Source organism: Plasmopara halstedii (genome assembly GCF_900000015.1).
Source record: "Plasmopara halstedii genome assembly, contig: Scaffold_614, whole genome shotgun sequence".
Lineage (NCBI taxonomy): Eukaryota > Oomycota > Peronosporomycetes > Peronosporales > Peronosporaceae > Plasmopara > Plasmopara halstedii.
In genome coordinates, this window is record NW_020187532.1 from 440,153 (window position 1) to 440,369 (window position 217).

Genomic DNA, 217 nt, shown 5'->3' on the forward strand with positions numbered 1-217 from the left:
TCAAGGTCATTGTAGACTGGCCAGCTCCAAAGAACCAGAAGAGATTGCGTAAGTGGCTTGGCCTCGCCAACTACTTGCAAAAGTACAGCGTAAATTACGCAGAAATGGCCCGGCCATTATCTATTCTCCTTAAAAAGGATGCGGAAGGGTTTTGAAACACCGAACATCAGGAGGCTTTTGACGGGGTCAAAGACAGCCTCTTGCATGCACCAATACT